Consider the following 23,399-nt stretch of genomic DNA (forward strand, 5'->3'; position numbering starts at 1 on the left):
CTTGAAAGGATAGGAATCCCAAATTGACATGGACTCAAGTATGGAAAGCTAACGGGTCAAGCGGAGGTGAGGAAGCAAGCATGAACACTAACACTTAAGGTAAGTGATTCCGTAATCACTTCTTAGTTGTTTATGTAATGTTATATGCAATTTAATTATATGTGATAATTGAGGTCGAATAGGAATGAATTGTATGATGTCAATGAAGTATTAAACGGATTTTAGTTTTGATCCGAGCAAGGTAGGTGTGATTAAGAAATTGTAGCTAAGTATTGGAATTGGTTACTTATGTAAGGAATTCCTTTGTTATTAAGGATAGAGCATAGTTGACTAAAATGCCCTTGATAGGTATATCGGGCAAACGACCTTAGAAGTCGTTTGGAAACGAGCTATTCAATTAGAGTAATGTCTTGGACAAGTATGAAAGCGAAGTATAGGGTTTGGTATGTCATAGTCCACTTAATGCGCAAATACCCATAACGGGTCAAAAATAAGCCTTTGAGCGAAAATGGGTTAAGAGGATGCAAGACGTCCGAGAATTTAATCTTTTATCATAGGTGCCAATGAAATTATTAAAGTTCATATGAGATTGAGGTCAAATAAACAGATTATGTTGATAAATGCACGAACGGGTCAAATAGTTAGAAAATGATAATTTGTCGAATGCACGTAAGTTAAGAATTTCCTTAATCCGGAGGTAGGATTTTAAGTTAATATGATAGAATGTGAATTTACAAGCATGTAGGAAGAAACGGGAGGTTAAACGGGTAAACGGTTCAAAAGTTATGCGAGTTTTAATGCGTTCGAACGACGAAAACAACACAGCAGGAAAACTGATTTTTGAGAGGCCGTAGCCTACGCTCAAGTAGGCCGTCGCCTACGACCCCTGGAAAGTCAGTTTTTGCTGACGGGTTATTTTGCTGCCTACGGAGGTTTTTGGCTACGTGTAAATGCAAGGGCCGTCGCCTACGACCCCTAGGGCCGTCGCCGACGCCCTCCCCATGTCCAAAAAGCTGAAATTTAGTTATTTATGTTAATTATGCATCGTAGGCTTCGGTATATTACCCGTGGTCTATGGCGAGCCTTCCAATCATGATTTTGAGTGTTCCCTTGACGCTTATGAGTTGTAAACCTAAGTCTAAGACCCATGTAAATATTGCATGATTATGTAAAGATGTAGGAAAGGTATGTACGTATGTAGTTGTGTATGTATGTATGTGTAAAGACATGTAAGAGTGTATGCACGTAAGTAAGGTTGTAGGAAAGGTATGTATGTATGTATGCAGATGTGTATGTATGTTTGTATGTAAGTACGTATGTATGCATGAATTGATATGTTAGAATTTTAACGTTACTAATTATGCGTTTGAGGTCGGTATGTAATGCAGGAATGAGTACATCGGATTCTTATGAAATTTAAGCCGAATCCGGAACAAGAGAAGGAGAAGGGTTATTCGAATGGATCAAGTTACATTATCGAACGTTATTCAATCTTTAATTATTTGAGATTAATGTTATATGATGTTGTCATCGACTAATGGCTAAGTTGTATGTGATGCCCATAGGTACTACACGGACTTCTTCTGCTGCTAAGGAAGTGAAGCGGACGTAGATCGAGTCAAGAGCAAGGATTGTACGGATAGATCGGTCACATAGTTGAAGTATATAATGTCTAGAAATCTAAATTTTAGTATGAATGTTGTGAATTCTTTTATAGAACGTTTAACATTTTTAGAATTTGGAACCTTCGTGAAAGTAATGTCGTTAATAAGGAAAGAAATTTTAAAGCTCGTTTTCCGCTGCGTCATTTTTAAGGTTAAACGTGTTAGGGTGTAACAAGTTGGTATCAGAGCCCTGGTTTGAGAGAATCAAGTAACAGGAGGTAAATACTTGAACTCGAACCGGTGTGCTCTCGTGACCAAGAACCCGTGCAATCCAAGACTCGATCGAGGCCTAAAGGCAAAAGCGAATGTAAGTATGTATTAGATTATGTATTTGAAGGAAACTAATAGTATGTTTTGTGAAGGGTAAGCACAATTGTTGGAAGAGATGATCCGTGAATGCGGTCTAGGGCCGGCATCGAGGCAAGTAATGAAACGAATTGACCCCAGGTACGTAAACCTAGCGTATGGGCGTATGAAATGGTATGGTTAAGCAAGTGAAAGAAAAATTTTGAACAAATTATGATAACGACATGGTAAATAAGTTTTGAAAATGTTACACGAGCCGAAACTAAATTCTTCGGACATAAGGTGGCGATTACGCGAAGACACGAAACTAGTACGTGGAATGTGTACCTGGCCAGTACAAAGAAACGTATGACGTTCGTGAGACCGTGATAATTATTACAGGTATGTCTGATAGAGTTTGGTAGCAGCTAGGCATGTGGGTGAAATGGGTAGTAGGACTCTCGGGGGATTGAGAGTACTTTGTAGGAATGAAAGATGTGAATGCAATGCTTGTATCCGCGAGACGGATTCAAGGAATGAAATATGCGAATGCAATGCTTGAATCCGCGAGACGGATTCAAGGAATGAAATATGCGAATGCAATGCTTGAATCCGCGAGACGGATTCAAGGAATGAAAGATACGAATGATGCAAATCCCTTGCGGATTTGGTTAATATAGCGAATGCTATAATAAGCTATGCAAGTCGATCGGTTCAAGTTGAACAAGTCGAGTAAGGATAAGGTACCATCCGTTTAGAACGGGTGGTCGTGAATGCAATAACGAATGTATGAAGTTCAATCCGTTATACGGATAGAACGAAAGATTTATGTTGAAAGCAATTAACCCGATGTGACCGGGTCGTAAGCGGTATATTTGAATCTCATTATGAGAGTATATGCCATTACCCCTTTAATTGGGTAATCGAATGTGTAAAGGAAATGAAAGTATATGAGCAAATGGAACTAAAATGTTAGTATTGTAAGCGAAATAAGTATTATGACTAACTTTCAAAACAGGAAGGGCAAGTGTTTGCAAGAAAACACTGGAACAGTGAAGCGATGAGATCGTAAGCATGTCTGAATTGAAAAGGAGTACAAACATGTACCTCGATACGTATGTATATATAAATAATAAGAATGATATATTAAGAAATGGCCATGTATTGACCCGTTATGAATAGGTCTAACACACTAATGTCTTAAGAAGGAATTGAGAAAGTATTGATATATAAATGAGGTGATGTGATAAACAACATGTCTGAATAAGATCGAATGAAATGTGTAAATCACAAATTTTATAATGAGATTGGCAGTAATCATGATGCAATAAAGCTACCTAGGAAGGTGAAAGAATGCTCATGAATGGAAGCTCATGTTACCAGATGGACAAGATCAACCCTGTTAAGATACGGGTTCGTGAAGGAGCAAGTCAACTCGGGTTGTTACACGTTGGCGCGTGCCAAATTAGCGAGGTTAGTAAATGGTTTAACTTGTGGATGTTAAATAGAAAGTTACATATTGAATAATACTTCTATGCGAACTGGTGGTACTGAATTGAGTGATCGTAACTGTGGAAATTCTGATAGAATATAAGAAACGACAAGTATCGATAAGAAATGCTAACCTTGATGCTCGGCTTGTTGGCCATGTTCATTTGAACAAGGCATTGTAGAAAAGATATGCATGACATAAATAACAATAGCAACCATGGAAATAATGCTTAGTCTTCATGTTAAGTATGGATAAGTAGGTGTAAAAAGAGTGATTTTGGTTGTAATAATAAGTCTTTGAATGATTGCAGTAGGCGTATGATAATATATCGACCCTTCCTATGAGCTTAAAGCTAATCAGAGGTAATGATAGTAATGGAATGTTTAGGATAGCTCATAGCGAACAAAATAAAAGATAGCATATGATGTATGAGTAGTATGAAATAAATCGATTTATTTTGATTAGTAAATGTATGAATGTAATATGGTTAAATAGGAAGCTAGAAACAAGTTGTGACCTTAGGTCTTTACGAGTACTAATTGTATACATTTGGAATAAGTTCAATGAATGAAATGCTAGTGATAGTATGTACTAGAAACTAGCAATATAAAGTGAAAGACACTAATAAGAGCTCTGGATCAGACCCTGACCTCGTGTGATTATGAAAGTAAATTACAAATTTAAGAAGATAAGGACAATGCGTACTATCATAATTATTCATGATTAAGACTTTTGCAAAGACCCCGAATGACTTATGTTGTAATGTGCCCATTGAATGAGTACAATAGAAAGGTAAGAGTAAGAACGAGAAAGGTTTCGGGGACGAAACCTTCTTTAAGGGGGGTAGACTTGTAACACCCCAAAATTCGATTCGTTAGCATGTTGCCATGTTTAATAAAATGAGATACAATAACTAAGTTAATAAACCTAGTTAAATGCCTATTAGATAAGCTAAATGATGAAACTTGTGGCATTTATGATAGTAAGTTAAACTTGAGGGACTTAGAGTGCCAAACTTGGAAGTTTAATTTATTAAAACAAAAATCACACACACACCCACACAAGGTGTGCGTGTGATCGAGCAGGAGAAAAGGGGAAGGGGTGTAAACCCTAACCCACATGAAATCATCAAATTGGAAAAGGATTTAATGGTTAATTGAATGCATGAACCAAGATTTATGATCACTCAAGCATTCTTGACACCAAGTAAGTCGAATTTTGCATATTGGTGATGTTTGATTTAGTGGGTTTAGTGTAATTCGTGAATGTAATGCTAAATCTAGTATGAATGATGGTTGCTATGGCTGTGTAGACATCAAGATATGTTAAATTTTGAATATGAACATGGATTGGGCAAAACCCACTTGCATGTCAAGGAATGGCTAGAAATTTTGAGGTTTCTACATGTTAATTTGGTTGTTGTTGATGATCTTGTTATGAATAATTGATGTCAAAACCATATGTTCATAGTTAGGATGAAATATTGTTATGAACTTGATTGATTGTTAATAAGCTATGTGAAGAATTAGTAGGAATCACGCTTTAAAAGCTTGTACATAATGTGTTACAAATGCGAACCCCACCAAGTGTTCGATGAAATGCCTAAGAGAACAAATTGTGAAATTATATGAAAGTTGTGGGTAAGTATGTATAGAAAGTGTTTGTAGTCGTTAGCAAAATAATATGTTAAGTGTGCTTACGATGGAGTTCATATGAGAATTCGGATTGAATGTATGGTTTGGTAAAATTATGCATTAGGAACTTATACCTTATGCTTCAATGGTGTGATGCTCACCATGTATTTGATGCGCTAGATTTATGGTAATTAAAAGTGAATGCGTATGAGTGTGAAATGAATAGCTTATTGGTAAACGATAATGTTGGAGTTATGTCGTGAACGTATGTAAGATAATAACTTTGATTAAGTGAATGTTGAACAATGTGGTTGTTAGTTCATGTTTATCTATGATAAAGTTCGACTATTAAGAGTCTATGTAGTTAAAAGTTGGAAATGGATGTGATATGAATGAACATGCGGACTAACTATGATATGGGCATAATGACTTGAAAGGATAGGAATCCCAAATTGACATGGACTCAAGTATGGAAAGCTAACGGGTCAAGCGGAGGTGAGGAAGCAAGCATGAACACTAACGCTTAAGGTAAGTGATTCCGTAATCACTTCTTAGTTGTTTATGTAATGTTATATGCAATTTAATTATATGTGATAATTGAGGTCGAATAGGAATGAATTGTATGATGTCAATGAAGTATTAAACGGATTTTAGTTTTGATCCGAGCAAGGTAGGTGTGATTAAGAAATTGTAGCTAAGTATTGGAATTGGTTACTTATGTAAGGAATTCCTTTGTTATTAAGGATAGAGCATAGTTGACTAAAATGCCCTTGATAGGTATATCGGGCAAACGACCTTAGAAGTCGTTTGGAAACGAGCTATTCGATTAGAGTAATGTCTTGGACAAGTATGAAAGCGAAGTATAGGGTTTGGTATGTCATAGTCCACTTAATGCGCAAATACCCATAACGGGTCAAAAATAAGCCTTTGAGCAAAAATGGGTTAAGAGGATGCAAGACGTCCAAGAATTTAATCTTTTATGATAGGTGCCAATGAAATTATTAAAGTTCATATGAGATTGAGGTCAAATAAACAGATTATGTTGATAAATGCACGAACGGGTCAAATAGTTAGAAAATGATAACATGTCGAATGCACGTAAGTTAAGAATTTCCTTAATCCGGAGGTAGGATTTTAAGTTAATATGATAGAATGTGAATTTACAAGCATGTAGGAAGAAACGGGAGGTTAAACGGGTAAACAGTTCAAAAGTTATGCGAGTTTTAGTGCGTTCGAACGACGAAAACAACACAGCAGGAAAACTGATTTTCGAGAGGCCGTAGCCTACGCCCAAGTAGGCCGTCGCCTACGACCCCTGGAAAGTCAGTTTTTGCTGACGGGTTATTTTGCTGCCTACGGAGGTTTTTGGCTACGTGTAAATGCAAGGGCCGTCGCCTACGACCCCTAGGGCCGTCGCCGACGCCCTCCCCATGTCCAAAAAGCTGAAATTTAGTTATTTATGTTAATTATGCATCGTAGGCTTCGGTATATTACCCGTGGTCTATGGCGAGCCTTCCAATCATGATTTCGAGTGTTCCCTTGACGCTTATGAGTTGTAAACCTAAGTCTAAGACCCATGTAAATATTGCATGATTATGTAAAGATGTAGGAAAGGTATGTACGTATGTAGTTGTGTATGTATGTATGTGTAAAGACATGTAAGAGTGTATGCACGTAAGTAAGGTTGTAGGAAAGGTATGTATGTATGTATGCAGATGTGTATGTATGTTTGTATGTAAGTACGTATGTATGCATGAATTGATATGTTAGAATTTTAACGTTACTAATTATGCGTTTGAGGTCGGTATGTAATGCAGGAATGAGTACATCGGATTCTTATGAAATTTAAGCCGAATCCGGAACAAGAGAAGGAGAAGGGTTATTCGAATGGATCAAGTTACATTATCGAACGTTATTCAATCTTTATTTATTTGAGATTAATGTTATATGATGTTGTCATCAACTAATGGCTAAGTTGTATGTGATGCCCACAGGTACTACACGGACTTCTTCTGCTGCTAAGGAAGTGAAGCGGACGTAGATCGAGTCAAGAGCAAGGATTGTACGGATAGATCAGTCACATAGTTGAAGTATATAATGTCTAGAAATCTAAATTTTAGTATGAATGTTGTGAATTCTTTTATAGAACGTTTATCATTTTTAGAATTTGGAACCTTCGTGAAAGTAATGTCGTTAATAAGGAAAGAAATTTTAAAGCTCTTTTTCCGCTGCGTCATTTTTAAGGTTAAACGTGTTAGGGTGTAACATCTTGTGAACTTCAAGCTTTGGCCTCATTCCACCAAGAACAACTCAGATCTGAAGGATTTCCACATCATTAATCAATGTTGTCGCATAGATCTATACATATTCATGGTTAAAAGGATTGAAAGATGGTTTTCTAACTATCTTTCAACTCTTTTACACTCAATGCACTTAAAACCGATAGAATCGGAGCTCGTTCTGATCTTCTACTCCTTCTTAGTGATGTGTTGGTTCAAGATCTGGTTTCGATCAAAGAGACTACCGATTTCGTGTTAAACATGAACAACCGTCTCGAATAGTTGACTGGTCGGACCAGGGTGATTCCTGTTCGATCGGATCACTTGGGTCATGATGGGGTTTCTGTTGTTTAACACGTTATCACACCGTCTCGACCAAAACTGCAAAACTTTCAAAAATAATCAAGTTCAAGACGAATTGGTTCATTGGGACGGATTGCCGCCCGATCGAATAGCCATCTGATCGAATGACTATCCGATCGGCTTGCACTTGGTTCCACACTTGAACTTTTCTTCAAACTTTCATAGTTCTGAACGTCGAACGGATTGTCGTCCGACCGGATAGTCATCCGATCGGACGACCACCCGATGATATGATCTTTGGAACTACGACACTTAACCATGTTCATAATTTTCAAAGATCATCAGTAGCTAACGGATTGCCAATCGATCGGATTGCTATCTGATCGAGCGACCATCCTGATGTGAACTTGTTCTCACTAAGTGTCCTACCAATCAGATCGCTATCCGATCGACCGACCTGAAAAGTATAGATTTTCTACTTCTCTGTTTTCAAAATGCTACAACGAAAACTTCAAAGCCATCATACACAAACACATCCTTACCAAACGAGTGTCAATCCAATCGAATGGCCATCCAATCGGATGACCATCCGAACGAATTGACATCCGATCGATTGGTCAACCGATCGGATAGCCATCCGATCGAGTTGACACTTAGTCAATCTTCTCTTTTCACGCGCCGCTTGTCGTTATGCTATCGTTAACTGTTCAGGCTAATCTCTCTCAGCGCTCCCTTCAATCCAAGAGAGTGTTTACTTGTTAAACGCTATCTGTGAGTATACTCGAACCCTTTTTGCTTTACGCACTTTTGGGTGTTACGTACGTTATTTATTCTAACACTATGTTCCAGAGTTTACTAACGGAAGGAAAGGAAAGGAAACAGAAAGAAAGTAAAATATTTTGTGTTCCAGAGTTTCATTTAAGGACGGAAAAGAAAGGAAAATAAAATATGTCGTGTTCCCGAGTTTCATTTAAGGAAGGAAAAGAAAGGAAATGACAGGAAAACTAGGCTAAATTCTTTAATTTTTCTTTCCTTCCGATTTGGGAGGAAGCGGTGGGAAAGTCATCTTTTTTTTCCTTTCTCGTCCTTTCCTTTCTCACTTTGCTTTCTTTTCTTATCCCTCGTTAAGTTAACTCGGGAACAGAGCGTAAATCACAATCTACACACAACGCAAACACTATTTATATGCTGACCGTTATTGCATGCTACGTGTTATTCGATGAATGCTTGTATGTTATGTTAACACAGTGATTGTTGCCTGACACCTTAGCAACGATAGTACTATAGTTTGGACTCAGCACCTGTCATGGACAGGGGTTGTTAAGGGCTTTACTTCACGTGTCCCAGTGGGGATATCTATTGCGCATTCTACAACTCGCAGTCACGTCTGTGCATATTTCTCTGTCGATAACCTACTTGCTTTCACTTTGTACATGTTACATGCTGGTTATGCGTAAACGATTTCAAAATCTATTACTACTATCAAACTTGTATGCTCACCTTTACACTATGTGTATTGACCTCTATTTTAACGTATGTGACAGGTGTTTGAATGCTTAGGATGCTTTGCTTGTTAATTGCTGGAATCAAGACTAGGATGGAGTCTAGAAAAAACCAAAAACAATTTATTTATTTTGAATCTGAGTTGTCGGAACAGAACCACTTGTCTTTGAATTGTCTATAATAACTATGCTACATGTTATGTCATGGTATGGGACGTGATGCTTAAATAATTGGTAATCGTAGTTGTTATGGAAACTCCTGGACAATCTATTTCGCTCAGTGCCGCGCCCCGGTGCTTCCGCCATCGGTTGGGGTGTGACAGTTTGATATAATTTATATGTTGCATTTTTCACATATCAAATACCCCCACACTTGAATCTTTGTTTGTCCGCAAGCAAAATTCTTTAATATTGCTTACACACCCAAATGGAAGAGGTAGAGAAGAAGTCTTGGGTCTTGCTTAGAGTATCGGGTATCCAAGTTCTTTTTATTTCGATTTTATTTTATTTACAATGCTATTTGACATGATATATTTAGAACACTTTTTAAGAAAAATATCTTTAGGCATAACATGCCTCTTAAAATTCAATTAAGCTATATACAATTTCACATAACTCACAAGTGGTCACTCAACACTCGACCGAAGATGTATAAGTGAAACGTTCGGTATGGGTGTGGAACTTACTCCTACCATAGGCTTGACAAGTAATCAAACCTCCTCTTTTTAATATAATTTTTGTAAATATGAAGGGACTTAAAATGGTAGGTTTTAGCTAGGGGTAGGGATTGTTGTTGGAAAGTGGCAAAAGGTGTAAAAATTTTGGTTTTCTTTTTAAAAATTTATTTATATGTGACTTTGATACAAACAATACAAACTATAAACTTTAAGCAAGATTTTTGGGACTTGCTTAATTATTTCAAGAAACTAAGGATTTTTTTTATTTATATGTGACTTTGATACAAACAATACAAACTATAAACTTTAAGCAAGATTTTTGGGACTTGCTTAATTATTTCAAGAAACTAAGGATTTTTTTTATAGAGTATGCACACTAGATAGCTAAGTTACTTTTTTTTAATATTTTTCAAAAGAACCAAATTTTTACTAAGATAAGGAGTGTAAAAGTAAAAAGGTTTATAACTAAGGCTTGTTTTAGGACAAAAGACTCAACCCCCTCCCCCACCCCAACACACACACACTTAAATTACACATTGTCCTCAATGTGTTAAAAAAATGGATTGAAAATGATTAAATGTGTAAAAGTGGGTTAAAAACAACAATTTTCAGAAATTGGGGGGTGGACACGGGGGGGGGGGGGGGGGCGTGTTAGGGAGGCATGGACTCGTGTCTGACTACCAGTGTTGCTGATTTTTGAAAACTTATTGATGTGCGGACACGTGCCTCTTCCTAATAGGCATGGCCTCGTGTGAGAGGTCCAATGGCGAAAATGTTTCAGCAGTTAAGAGACACAGGGGCGTGCCTACCGAACACGGCCCCGTGCTATACTTACTGAAATGAAGATTTTGAGGCGGGTGACTTCCTGTTACATGCATGGGGCTCCCATTCTTTGTTATTTCACCTTGTCAAGCCATTCCATCAGTTTAAACACCAAATTTCCAACTTCATTTCATTAAAATTCCTCCATCGACCAATTACAAACTAAGAAAATGAAAAATACAAACTAAAGTTAGATTCTAATAGATAGTTCCTAGTAGATTCCTACAAGACAAAATATTTAAACCACAATAGCTCTCCCTAGATAGCACAATGAAGGAACAACAAAAACCCGAAACTAATTTTCGGATGATACAGGCTTAGAGTTATGTCCAGGTATGCTCCTTTGTATGTCGTTGAGCATTTCCTCAATCTCCCTTGGGAGAAAGATGAAGGGCTCATCATCGATGTTCTCTTGCGGAGGAAGGGCGGCGACCACCAGAACCTCGTGGAAGGTGTCAATGGGAGGTTCAATTAGGACTTCACTCCATCCAGTTGGGTTTAGGACCTCTTGGACTAGGTTCCAATCTTTTGAGGGAAAATCGGATCCATTGGGGAACTACTAGGATATTCAACCTTTGGTGCAAAGGTTGATCTCTCGAAAGCTACTCTCGAGGGCCCATGTGAGGTAGTTCAGACGATCGATAAAGACTTCCTCCACGAAGGTCATCTCATTAGTGGATTCCCGTAATGCGCAAACATAGCTAACAAGAGTCCCTTCGAGTGAAAGTCTATTTGCTCTCCTACTGTTGAGGGAGTTATTTGATGAAGCTCCACTTTGTTGGCTTGACATGCTAAGTAAAACATGACAAACCATTAAAGTTTGAACATGCAGATAGGTCTCACAGCCCCGTGCCAGATTAGTACGGACCCGTGCTTCTTCAACTATTGTGATTTTCAACCCATGAGCTCCTATTTTAAGTTAAAAAATTTAGTTTTTGATATTTCTGAATATAAATAACTTAAAATAGCATTGTAAAGTTTTAGTTTTGAAAGAGTTTGGGTTGAAAATCATGTGTTTATTCCATTAAATGAAGCTTTGAAGCTTGAAGCTTCAAGGTTTAATGGAGGTTGAAGAAGAAGACCATGACCCAAAGTGGCAAAGAAAAGAAGGTTTAAGGAAACCTTTTTAATAAAACGTACCTTTTTAGGTATGTGTGAAAAATCTGAGAGAATCCTTGTCTTTGGGGTGAGTCCAAACATTCTGCCCACTGCTGACTTTATAGAAAGTGACAAGGACGTAAGCACGGCCCCGTGTCTAGGAGGCACGGCCCCTTTGCCTACTGCAATGAGCCATAGAATGTTGTTTGTTAGTGAGCACGGGCCATGCCTAGGGAGGGACGGCACGTGTCTGACTGGAACGATAAGCACGACCCATGTCTAGTCTAACACGCCTCATGGGACGGAGGGTAGAAGTGACACGACCATGTGCCTAGGAAACACGACCTCGTTTTCATCCAGGATTATGAAGTTTTATCCGGATTTCTTAAGGAACCTTATTTTATTAGTTTATATCGGGAGGTTCCTTATTATTTGAGACAACACTGAAGTGTGAATTTACCTTAGGTTCTTGTGAGAATATGAAAACGCATACGGTTGTCGGAAAGTAATAAACCTAAACAATAATTCGGTGGGCGGAACCAACCTTTATTTGTCCATTCTAGGCTCTTGTTAAAGAAGGTGTGAGTTGACTCGCCCTGGTCTATAGGGTCGTCGATGTGAGATTCACAAGCCAGCGAGATGTCCTTCACTACATAGTCAATATAGGGACGACTATCACCTTCGTCTTCACAAGAGGTTGAGGCACTCGTGCCTCGGTATTGTCTACTCCTGAATGTGGTTCCATCAAATCGTTTGCCGATTCTTCTCCACCTTGATTACCCTTTAATCAATATCTTGTATTCATCATGGATTCTATTTCTTTGAGTTTTTGGAGAATTCTCTTTTCTATCTGACACAGCTCATCCGAAGTTATGTCTTCTAGGAAAGAGGGCTAATGGTATTCAGGTGGATGCTAGTTATAATTTTTACTCCCGCCCATCTTAAGATGATCATCATAGGAAAACGATGGGTCTATTAGGTAGTGAGGATCAAAATTTAGGACGTGACTTTCTAAATCTTGATGGTTCCCACCACACAATTGGCACCATCACCGTAAGAGTGGCATGGGTAAAAATAATCATTAACATCCTTATTTGTCAGACGAGGTTTTAACTGTTGGGTAGAGGTGTGCATGGGTCGGTTTAGGTCGTTTTAGCCTAAAACCAAAACCATAACCATGATCTCGGTTAATGGATAACCATAACCATAACCAATCGGTTATTATGGTTATAGTTAATCGGTTTTAATGGTTATAGCGGGTCGGTTGTGGGTGGTTAACCGTGTATTTAGCCTAGCTAAAAATAACTTAATTTTTTTAACATGGTATAAATTGTTATTACATATTTGTATATTGCATAGTATGAAAAATACATATAATCTATAATATTAATATCGATTATTACTGAATATTCAAATAAAGTCATAAGATATATTCCATAAATTCAAATAAACAATCATATGTTAAAAAATAGTGAAAAGTCCTAAATCCTACAAAAGATTTATTACATGTCGGTTCGGTTCGGTTCGGTTATGGTGGGTATGGAAACATTGATAACCATAACCGACCCACTACTTTCGGTTGTTAGAAAAACCATTAACCGACCCACCGGTTTTTGATTTAGTTCGATTATTTTGGTTCGGTTTTGTCAGTTAATTATGTTATGGTTCGGTTAATTCGGTTTTTTGCACACCCCTACTGTCAGGATTAGACGGTTCTATTTTCTAAATACTGGAGAGAGGCACGTCCTCATGCTGCAGCTTCTGTCTGGCAGAAAACAGAGTATTATGCTACTGGAGTGAGGCACGACCCCGTGTTTGATCAAGTATGGCCCGTGCTAAACCTACAGAAAGTGAAGAAAATGCAGAAAAAGAAGAAAAACCCTAAAAAGAAAAAATGAAGAAGATTAAAAATGACTAGGCCATTGTTTTAATCTTTCTTAAAATCCTTGTGTCCCCGACTATGGTGCCAAAAACTTGATGTTCGAGCGTGGTATAATTGTTAGTATATTTTTTGTACTTTTTACTCGTTATCAACCTTTAAATTTATTGAACACAATACAATACAATCACTCTCTATAATGCATTAGGGCAAATGCACCTATCATTGGCGTAGTATAGTGATGGTAAGATACCGAGGTTGTCCAAGAACACCAAAGCTTTTAATACCGGAATATCGTCAACGTCTAATCTAACCAAATTTTGAGAAAAGATGTTAGTTATCTTAAATAAGATAGAATCACTTGGTTCCAACTCCTCTTTTACATATCCTTTGATGATTTTCGCACTTTGGGTTTTTTAAGAGATTATTTTAGTTATTGTGACATGTCCCTCTTTTGGAGGCAACGCTACCCTCAGTTATATTGGTCTGAGTCAGCAGGGATACATTCCCGCAAGGCTGGATTATTGAACGATAATTAAGTAAGTTATTAATGCAAGATGTGGCATGTACCTCTTTTGGAGGTAACGCTACCCTCAGCCATATTGGTCTAAGTCAGCTGGGATACAGTCCCGCAAGGTCGGGTTAGAATTTTAATAGTAGTTTATTTATAAAGGATTCAAGTTGTTCTTTCTTCCCCCGATTTGATGCTATTTGCCTCAACAGAAGTTCTAATAATCTTGAATCAAGTCCTCGTAGGATCTATACACTAAACGAGGCAAGAACTTTACCCAAACAACCCTTCTAACCCCCTTCCAGGCAGTAAACGTGTCTTATATAGACTGTAAAGACACGAATGAGTGAATCAACAAAACATGAAGAAATGATAGAGTAAAGCTCACTTTCAATATAAAAAACTAGTTCTTAAAGTCATTAATACAAACCTAAATAAAAAGTAGCTAAAGCTTGGAGATAAAAAGTAAAACATAAAGATTTGTCTTCACCAAGTGATGTAAGAGATTAGCTAAGCATGGCCTTTGGTTGACAAGAACTCTTATGATCAATCTTGGATCCCGAGACTACTACACCCACTCTAAAGGTGAGTAATGAAGGAATATGGTGGATGATGGTGTTGGAGTGGTGGTGGAATGGTGGTAAATGAGAAAGAAGTGGTTTGCCAAGGGATGGGTTGGAAGTGAACCAAGCCCCTCTATTTATAGCTGAAATTAGAACCTTCACACGACCTTGTGCCCATTGGGCACAACCCCGTGTCCTTCTTTTTCTGTCTTCATTTAATGATCAATGTCGGTTCGTATACACACATGGTCCCGTGTGACAGTAAGCATGGCCCCGTGGTCAGCTGTGTAGGGTCCACTGGGAGATTCTGCATATCTGGGAATTGACCACGACCCTGTGTTCATGGGCCATGCCCCTATGCCTCTTGTCTACTTTGTTTGTCTTTATCTGCATGGACTCTGAACATATTCTGTAGTGGGGCACGGCCCCGTGTCTTGATGGCATGGCCTCATACTTGTCTTCTGGATTGTTGTTTCGGTCTTGGGGTGTAACTTGGAGGGTAGGCATGGTGTGCCAATTCCTTTTTCTTGTATTTGTGTTGGTTTTTGCCGTTAATTTCTTCCTTTTGTACGTTTAAGCTCATTTAGTCCTGAAAATCAAAAGTATACTAAGAAACGCACTTTTTCCAACAATAGTACATAAAAATGGTTGGTTTTATGCCTTGTTTGATATAATTTATATATTGCATTTTGTGCATATCAGCCATTTCTTGAGCTGCTTGTTCAAGTTCTTGAGTCACGGTTGATGAATGAGCTTTAGCTTTTGCTGAACATAATAGAACACGATTTTGTTGTCCAGTCTTTTCAATTTCTGGATCAAAAGAGCGGTGAAGATTTTTTTAAAAATCTACTTACTACCAGTTGGAAATCACATAGACATGATTTGTTAACCTACATGTTTGATAAATAACTAACAGATAATATATTTGATTGCAATGATCCACGATCAAAACCGAATGATTAATGCAATTGAATGGCAACCTAATTAATTGCCAATCCTAGATTTCCAAACACATTCAAATTAAATGGTTATAGGTTAAAGACAATGTCAACTTAGAATTTAATCACAATTGTTGATGACAAAACCAAATAACTGATAAATGCGTATGTATGAGATAATCCAACCGCTGTTTAATCAAACCAAATAAGCATCAAGATAAACTATCCAAAAGATTAGATAAATCCCAAACCAAAAGTATGTAAACACAAGTTTACCCGGTTCTTGACACAAACCCTATCCCCAGAGATGATCACAAAGGAATTAGCCACTCATGTTCTTGATTTGATCTTCAATCTTGATGAGGAATTGCATGATTGATGATTAGAAAGTGATCAGAAGATATGGAATAGTGAAAGATCGCCCAAAATTGCCTCAATAATTCCCTCCAGTTCGTTCTTGGTCAAATAGAATGAAAGATGGATTCAAAAACCTAATTTTCAAACTTTAAACCTGATTTCTGTAATCATCGAACCATAGTCTATGTTAGGACCGTAATTCAATCATTTTCTTCATAACTTCTTCGTTTTAACTCCGTTTTCTTCACCGTTTGCACCCATATCTTCGTAATTCAATTCTCTATCATATCATGCTTTGATATTTTTCTTCCTCTCCATATGCATTCTCCGAAACACATCCAATCTTCGTATTTAACCTGCAAAACATCATTATCTCATAGTTATCCAATTACACACATATAAACACTGAAATATGCATAAGATTAGACATTAAACACATATAAATCACAATCCAAAACCCATCCATCCGACTCTAATTGAAATGACCTCTAAATTAGTTACAAAAAGATATGTCTAGTGCTCATTGTAATTCCATCTGGAGAAAAAAAATGAGGAAAAAACTTGATGTTAAATTCTTTTGCTTTTACATAAGACGGTTAGGAAGAGTCTAGTGATTCTTCCTTTTGTTTCATAAGCTTGAGGTGGGATTAGGATGATCTATGGCTTTCGTAGTGTGAGACCCTAGGTTGACTGAGCCACTTGAACTAAATATACATGATAAGGGGCCTGGAAATCGGTGTTTGGGTTTAAGCGGACATGTATACCTATAGTCGTGGTTAACACGTTATTAGATTTTAAAATGAAGTAAGCTAAATTTTGAAACCAGATTTAAACCTGATTGTAATTCCATAGCATAATTCTTTTTAAGGGACGAAAAAAAGGTAAGTAGGGATATTTGATGTATTGCAAAATACATCCATTTCCGATGTATAATTTATATAGTTTTCGACAAGTTTTGTGTTGTTTTGTTATTAGTATTGCAAGATACTTAGTCATTTGTGTTTTGCAGGGGTCTGGAAGAAAAAGGAAGTGAAAACGAGCGAAAATGGATAAAACCGAGCTTCCGGACAAGTCACAATTGATCGGGAAAATAAATGAAACGAAAATTGTTGAAATAACACCTTGTTGTGCCGCGCGACAGGGTTTGGAATCGCGTGACGTAAGGGGGAAAAGGACGCCGCGCGTTTTAAGATTGTCGTGCAGTGCGGCAAGCTTTGCCATTTCCCATTGCGCGACATGAGGGGATATAATTACAGGAAAAAAAGTTTGTTAATCAAGTTTTGTTATTTAAAACCTTAAAATGAACTTAAAATAGATTTCTACGGACATTGGACGAACCAAAGCTGCTATAGAGCGATTTTGGAGATTCAAGAAGCTAGGAATCGAGGTTGCAAACAAATAGGATCAAGACTTCTCGGGATTTAATATTCAGTTTCACATTTCCTTTGTTTTCTAAACATGTTAGCTGAACTTGTTATGACTATTGTTCATGTTTCAAAGATGGTTGTTGGCTACATCTTTAGTAGCTACTTACGTTATGTGATGAATATTCATTGATAATTGGTTTTGAACAATTTTTGATAATAAATTGATAGTTTAGTGCTTTAGTAAATTGTCTTGTTCATGATTTCAGATGTGTATGCATGCTGAATACTGCTTTAGACTTATTCATCGTTCCACTTGCGTTTTTGCGATCGTCTGCCATCTATGAATGCTAGTTAGGTCGGTTGTGTGTTTGCGATTAGTTTATGGTTAATTGTCGACGATTTTCGTAGGAACTGTGATTAAGGATTTAAAGATTTTATGTGTTCTTCCTAGCATAATAGTCGTGAGGTGAGGATTAGTTAGCTTTGTCTGTCACTAGACGGTTTAGGTTATGATTGTGTGTGAGTTAGTCTTCCTTTATTGTCTTTTGATAGTTGCCTACCTAAATCTGGATAAGTGTTCCTAGATTACCCCTTTACACTCTAGGATGCATTAAGATTGTTGCGCTGTGAGGTACAACGTCGTTTGGGTACTTTAGCATTGTTGGATTTGTTGTGAGGCGATTCGACTAACCGGTGTGTTTAACAGCTTTTAGGGTTCTTTATGAACACCTCGAGAAGGTCGATGATCCTTTAGGATTCCTATTAGTTTAGTATCATAGATCTCGGTTGTATCTTAGTTACCATTACCGAGAAAAAAAAACCATGATTCATGAATAGGATTCCAAACCTAGATGGTGCTTTTATCATCATCTGGTTTCACCTACAATTAGAGTTTGTGTCTGAGTTCGTGTTAGTCAATCTTTTATTTAATTGCATTAAGATTGTTCGAAACCCCTCCCCTTAAAACATAAAAACAAATAAAATTAGTAGTGTAGATAAGTATTCGAGTCTAGTTCACGCTTTCAATAGGAGTCTCGCGGGTTCGATTTCTGGACTTACTTTAGCTTTACTAGTGTCGATAGGTTTACATGTTTGTTAGTAGTTTAGTTGTAGAGCGAATAGAGTATTACTTAGTGTCTAGTTTAGGGTTAATTTAGTTATATTAGTTAAACTACTTTTTACACATCAACCGGCTCCAAGCATGTGAAGTGCAAAGTGCGTCATCAAAATGCCACATTACGCCCATCGCCCTCGTCCCATGCCCGTGAGCATTGGGTGCTTCGCACCCTCCTGGCTGCCAGTGGGTATGATTTGTCACATAGGAATACATTCCTGTAAAGGATTTTAGTTATAAACCATCAGAAGGTTTATTTCTCCACCTATGTGGGGCAAGCTCAATTTTCCATACATTAAAGTTCCAACGCACAAACCAAAGGTGTTTGGTTGGTCAGGCTAACGGAATCACCCATTACATAAGACATTTCATTCCCTCAAATTCATTCCATCCACCCCCTTGTATTTTTTCATTATATTCCCCCTCTCACCCTTCATCTCCAACACGCCCACCGCCACCCGTCGCTGCCACCGCTCGCCATCCGCTGTCATCACCACCTGCCACCGTCGTCACCCTCTGTTGCCGACCACCACCACCTCGACCGCTTACACCCACCCTTGTCGTCGCCACCCTCCATCGACGCCATCGACCACAGCCACCACCACTTGCCACCGCCGACAATAGTGGCTGCCACGTACCACCGGCTCAAGGGTAAACTGGTCATTTTGGATAGTGGTTCGAAGGTTTTACATACCCTCCACCGTGCACCAACCTCCAAACCACTTTGTAAAATGACCATTTTACCATGAGCTAATTGAGTTTTTTAACTGGAGTTAGTTTTTCGGACTGAAATGACACGTTTCGAGAATGTCAGGGAGGAAAATGGTACAGTTTTGAAATTTGGCCTGAAATGGTAAAAGTGGACAAACCACGGGGATGTAAATGGCACTTAAATCTTCTTACATGCTAAATTTTTAGTACGTTTCAGTATAATCCGAGTTGGTTTACGTTTCAACGTAAATTTTTCTTGGTAAGGCCGGAGGGTGTGGGGGCGCCACCCAGGCCAACTCAGCGTCTATAGCGTCCCTAGGCGTTATACCTCCATACCGTGCAATTTAACAGGGGGCGCTATAGTTGGGGAGAATTAAAGAATTGTTATCGTTGAACGGTAACTTAAAAAAATGATTTCCATTTTTATAAATTAATCCTATAATACCCCACCTTCTTCATATTTTTATATCATTCCTTTCACTTTCTCTACCCTTTTTAATACCTTTCTCTACACTTTTTTTATAATTTTCTCTACAATGTTTCTCAACAACCCAAACCCATGGGACCCGAGCAACCCATTGTGGCAAACTTTGCAAAACAACGAGCAAAAGGACCGGTATCGGCAAGACCCACATACGGGTGAGCTTGGATATTATCTGTAGGATCGTTTTCGGACCTGAACGAGTCGATCAGAAGAGTTTTTCTCAATATGAACGACGGAAACAGACGTATCGAGGTCAATTCAGCTAGATTTACACTTTAAATGTCGATATTATTGATATAATGACGTTTTACAGTGAGAGGACACTTCGGCAGCACTTCGTTGCTCAGATCGGAAAAAGATACAACTAATTTCGTATGAGAGCTATATATAGAGGAGTTGATTTCGCTTGAAAGTGGCAGGAGCCATTTCAAGCAGAATTAACAATTGTGATTTCGCTTGAAAGTGGCATGTGCCATTTCAAGCGAAATTAGCTCATTCACACCAAAACTCTATTATCCTCTCATACTACGTGCCCTGATCCAACAATTCTAGTATAAGACTCGATACAGGACGAAGCCGACAGACGTATGCACTAACAGACTCCCCCTCGAATGTTGACGAGTCTTAAGTGTCGAGTCTTCACAAGTCTTTATCAGTCTTTGGGCTTCCAGATTCTCGATCTGGTTCTTAACTCACCCTAACTCTCTTTTCAGCTAAACTCCCCTTCGAATGATGCTCTATCAATCTCTGGCATCTTCAGGATCAAACTCTTAGCTCTAACAAACTCCCCCTCAAAATGTACTGGGATCGTAGTCTGGCTTTTACAGAAATAGGATCGCGACCTGGCTCTATATTCTCAAACAGAATCCAGACTATCCTGCACATCCTCTACCCAAAACATAAGATTTACAAATTTCACAATTTGACAAACTTTAATCTTATCTTACCATTTGTAGAATCAAATTTTAACAAGATTTATCATTTTAATAATTCTGATGACCACTTGCAAAAACAACTTTCTCTTATAACACATTTCCCAAACCAGTTCATCATGTTCAGCACACGGAATTTTGAAAATCAGCTTTCCAATATCAGATGTCGAAAATCTTTTTGAATTTTTCAAAAATTTATACTAAAACACACTGAAACTCTTTTTGGAATTTTGTATATGAAATGCAAAGCAATAATGAAATATTTACACGCTATTTTTGTGAGTTTGTGTAAGAGGATCATATCAGAATTTGAGACAAATCACTAACACCGTTAAGCTTTAAACATTTTAAGTTCTAAACGATTCACTTAGATTGTCAGTATACTGGTCCATTTAAATTTTCACACAAAGTTCAACTGTTTCGAGATATGATATTAAAGTTTTAAGCACTTAAACTTATCCGCGTGTCCCACCTCTTGAATATACTCCCGTATCAAGATCCCAATATTCAGTCTTACAGGTGAGTATACCTAGATGATATCTGTAAGGGGTTAGATGCGAAACCGTGAGAGCTCAGGTCAGAACTTCCGTTCAACAGAGAGATGACGGTTCGACTTTTGGTGTGTCCCCTTTAGAGGATCTTTTCTTCAACAACACATGATTAGCATTTTTCAATGTTTCATCATTTTTTTTGTACTGAGGGCAGCGCTATATTTCAAGCAAAAGCAGAAAGTATTATGCGGGGACTAGGCTATTGCTTCCGCAAAATCAGAAGTCTCGGGATAATACCCCAGATATCACTGAGTATAAAGACCTAGTATCTCAGAAAGAGGGACCTTTCAAACAAGATTTCAGGGGTTACCTATATATCCAAGAAATGTTCCCCATGATATAAGTAAGTTTGAAATTTTAGGTTTATATCTTGTGACAATCTACTAAATGTGTAAAAACCTACTGACATATCCACAGAGAAACCGTTTATCACATTAAACATTCCATATCTTTAGCGTGCTGTGATAGTCCACTGATGTACTATCATTTCCTCTTTTATACAACCAAACTCATTTTGAATTTTAATATGTTTTTGGATTTTTCAAATTTTCTAATGTTTTTGGATTTTCTGAAATTTCTTACTCCCCCTAAAATGCAAACACATTTAAAGGAATTTGAAAACAAACTATACAGAAATTTGACAAACTGATGTAACAAGCTTCAAATCTCCATCCACTTGGCATAAACAATCAGAACTTCCCCTGACAACAAACTATTTTCTCATTCTGATTTCAAAACACTTAAGTTTGTTTTAATCAAAATGATTTTTCCGGAAAATAAGTTTTGTGAAAACCAATTGTAGGTTCGGGGTTCATCATCTTGTTCTTTCAGAAATATCACATGTATGAAGATTACATCAAGTTCAACTTAATGACCTTGACGAATCACTTGTAAGAATAAACCTTTATACCACTTGTAAGAGTAGATCAATTTCTTAAGAAAGATGCCAATACATACTCCTCACTTACCAACCTGGGAGTTCCGGCATAATCCATCACCTGTAAAAATTTCACAATTTTAAAATCTTTTAAACATCAATTTTATCAAGAATGATGCTGATTCCTGCTCCACGATTACAAACTTGGGAGCTTAGGCAAGTCAGATTTTTAAGGGAAAAGAATTTCCACCCAAGTCTGACCAACCTTGGGTGATTTTAACTCTAATTCAGTTGGGTTATAAGTTGCTTTCTTTGTAGCATAAAAATCTTTAACCCCTTTGGCCTTTCCCTCGACCATCTTCTCAAAAATCTTTTTCACATTCCCATTAAAAGCTTTCTCAACATCAAATTCCTTCTTCTCAGAAAAGAATTGATTCGAGATCTAAACTCTACCAACCTTTTGTTTAAACTTTTCATCCTTCAATGATTGAAAATTATCATCATTCACTGAAGGTACTGATTTTTCTTCTTTAATCTCAATATATGGCTCTTCTGGCTTTGTGGAACCAGAATCATCGCCGACTTTCTCAGAAAACTTATTAACAACCCACATTTGGTTGTCTTGGCTTTCTTTTTGTAAAAATTTCTCTTTGAACACTCACCAACTTCATAAGTTGAATTTTCAAAAATTTTGAATTTCTCAGTTGGTGGTTCATTTTTCTCAACAACTTTTCCTTTAAGTTTTTCAGAAACTCCCTGTTTTTTCTTGGCATCGAACGAAAAATTCCATGCAATGTGACCAGCTTCATTGCATTTAAAAAAGGTTCTTGTATCCTTTCTGGGAAAAAACTCCAGTTCCTATTCTCTTCTTCTCAGCAAGAAACTCCTGGTTTGATTGTCTGCAAAAAGGTTTCTTCTGTTCATCTTCAGCACTTCCTCCTAAAACAAATTTTGTGTTTGTTTTAGAATTTTTATCATTTTTATAATTTTCAGGTGGAATAAAACCTAAACCTTTCTTTTTGAAATTACCATTATGGTTTGGTTTCTTTTGAAAACCAGAACCAGAATTGTAACCTTTTTTCTTGTTTAACCTTTGTTGAACTCTTGAAGTATACTTTTTAGGTTTTTCAGTAAGATTTAAATCTTTTATTTCAGAAATATTAATTTCTGTCATAGAATTTGTCAAAATCATTCAAAGTATATGCTACTTCAAATGTTTCATCATTCAAATTCGATTTTGATAACAAAAACTCTTTACTGTAAGCCCGTTTAACCGATGTCTTTGGACTGTTGACTGACGAATTTGAACCTCCAAACTCAGACTTTGACTCAGACGCCTCATCTGTATCCAACACCTGA

This window comes from Helianthus annuus, chromosome 9 (genome assembly GCF_002127325.2).
Source record: "Helianthus annuus cultivar XRQ/B chromosome 9, HanXRQr2.0-SUNRISE, whole genome shotgun sequence".
Lineage (NCBI taxonomy): Eukaryota > Viridiplantae > Streptophyta > Magnoliopsida > Asterales > Asteraceae > Helianthus > Helianthus annuus.